The sequence below is a fragment of the Limulus polyphemus genome, unplaced genomic scaffold, assembly GCF_000517525.1.
Source record: "Limulus polyphemus unplaced genomic scaffold, Limulus_polyphemus-2.1.2 Scaffold5769, whole genome shotgun sequence".
Classification (NCBI taxonomy): domain Eukaryota; kingdom Metazoa; phylum Arthropoda; class Merostomata; order Xiphosura; family Limulidae; genus Limulus; species Limulus polyphemus.
In genome coordinates, this window is record NW_013671379.1 from 26,863 (window position 1) to 29,241 (window position 2,379).

The following is a 2,379-nucleotide window of genomic DNA, read 5'->3' on the forward strand; positions in this document are numbered from 1 at the left end:
TTAACCACCAACTCATGACCCAAGCTAGGTTTTAAACATTTTACAAGGCTCTTTAATTCTGAAATGTTTTAAAATTCAGTGATTAGCGTGGAGTTTGCATGTATTATAAATGTTAACATAAATGTTTTTGGCAAAACCTACAAATTGATAGTCTATTTAATGTTAGATTTTGAAAAACAGTGAAGATATGACAGTTGCAATGTGTCTTCTCTAATTTACCAATTTGGGTTTTTCTCGTAATGTGATTTATGGATTCAAACTTTGTTATATTTTCAAACTCCTATTTAAAATGAAATTGATTAAATGTGGGGAATACAGTTTACATCTTAAATAAAACAAAAAATAATACAATTTACATCTACAGTTACTCTTCACTCTTGTAAGAGTAACAATTCTTACATAATGTTCAATGCGTGCATCACTTAATACACTGTGATTTGAATTTAAGTGTTAATGCTAAGATTTGTATTACCCAAAGTTTGGTGAGATACAATGCACCATTTCCACATTTTGCTTTGAGTTAAGTAAACACACTATATGACTAATCCGTGATCACCAGTCATCCTTGTGATGTTACTTACGACACTATGTACACATAATAGAAAAACATGCAGAATAAAATTAAAATTGGCAAATCCTCTTTAAAAAAATAAAACCATGAAACCCACGTGCTTTTGACAAGTGGACCTGCCATCTTCACGGTATTAAAAGAAAATAGATACACCTGTTTCAATTACTAGAGTTTAAGCAATTTTTAAATGTGATTTATTACACAATTAATGTCTATATCATTAAAAAACAATTTCTTCCCATTTTCTGCATATAGGTATAGACTTTTCCCACTTAAATTTGTCAATCAACTGATAATTTTACTTTCACAATCATTCCAACAAGCATAGAAAAAACATTATAAATACAAATACACTTGCTCTTTAGCTTACTAAATAACTCTTAATGAACATATTTGTCCAACTCTAGCACTTTTGCTTAAATGAACAACTGACTGAAAACTATATTTTATCTAATCACTTGTTCCCCTCGAAGGTTCTTTGGCAGTTTAAAAAAGTAAAAGAATCAGTCTTAACGTCTTCAACTGCTCACACCCTTCTCCGCCATTATTTTACCTTTGCCTTATGATGTATAAACTGTAGTACGTAGTAACAATACTAACTACCATTAAATGAAGATTAGGGAAAGATTAATAAAAATGTACAATCCCTTGGTGGGACAGCAGTAAGTCTGCAGACTTTCGGTGCTAAAATCCAGGGTCAATTACCTCAATACCTGTGACAGACACAGCAGATAGCCCATTGTGTCCTTGCTTTAAAAACATATAAAATAAACAATTATTTTACTTTTTTACAAGGAAATGAAGCATATATACATCATTGCATTAAATTTACAGAAATTTCGTTTAAGTAATCATATGCGATTTCATGGTTTTCAACTGCTCCATTACAAGTTGAGTTTCAAGGTTTAACTCCGAATAAGAATATCAGGTGCCGCAATTTTCAAGCTACTTCATTTGCAGATTATACACAAGCGTTATGTGTTTATATTTACACTATTATATTTATGCTAAATGGGGAAAAAATGAGTATCCTTACAAATGGATATGTAATAGCCAAAGCATACTGCAAATTTCTTAACTGGCATATACAGTATGTTTTTTTCACAAAGATAGGTTGACCACATTTCCAAAACCATAAGCCGCGACACTTCAACCTTTAAACTTCGTGAACAGACACGAGATGTTTGTAATTCAATTGTACTTTTAACTTTTATGTTTGTACTATTGTAGTCTGTAGAGGGTACTTTAACTTTTAAATCTAAGTCTTTATACTTATAAGTTATAGTGAAATCGAGACAAATTATATAAAAAATAACAATAACTTCACGAAAAAACAATTTATTATAAATATCTTAAATTTCTCTGAAAATTATATCAAAAACAAACACCAGATTGAAGGATTCCGATACTCACAAAAACCCCCAAAAACATCTTACTTTACCTACTACTGCATGTTGAACCAAGTCAAATATATGTGTTGACATATGCTGCGCCCTAGCATTATTTTTTTTAATCCATGATTATATTTAAAATTTTGAACTTGAAGGTTGAAAAATTAATGTTAAAATGATTATTTGCTGAGAAGACAGAGCAGCTGGAAAGTTAATAAAATGTGCAGTACTTTTAAAACTTATTTGTAAAATCGGAACAAATGCTTACACTAAGATCAGTTGTCGGGGAAACAGGGCAGTTTGATCTGTCTACATATGAACTACATATTGTTACGTCTCTGTTCGTTTGATTGCCTTTCCGTAACTTCGTCCCAACGAAACTTTAACGCCACAAGTCTTTACTTAATAAAACTGGTT

The 2,379-nt window shown here is 30.9% G+C and overlaps 1 long non-coding RNA gene across 2 annotated transcripts in view; it reads right to left on the bottom strand.

Moving 5' to 3' along the window:
- LOC111089278 overlaps positions 1-2,043 on the bottom strand; it is a 10,636-nt gene extending 8,593 nt beyond the window's left edge. The window contains exon 1 of one of the 2 annotated variants that reach the window (XR_002613566.1): positions 2,013-2,043. This is a non-coding gene — a long non-coding RNA (uncharacterized LOC111089278). Of the gene's footprint in view, positions 1-1,607; positions 1,818-2,012 lie in introns of those variants that run through there. The other variant, XR_002613565.1, reaches the window with a different exon arrangement.
- Between the last annotated feature and the right edge of the window lie 336 nt (positions 2,044-2,379).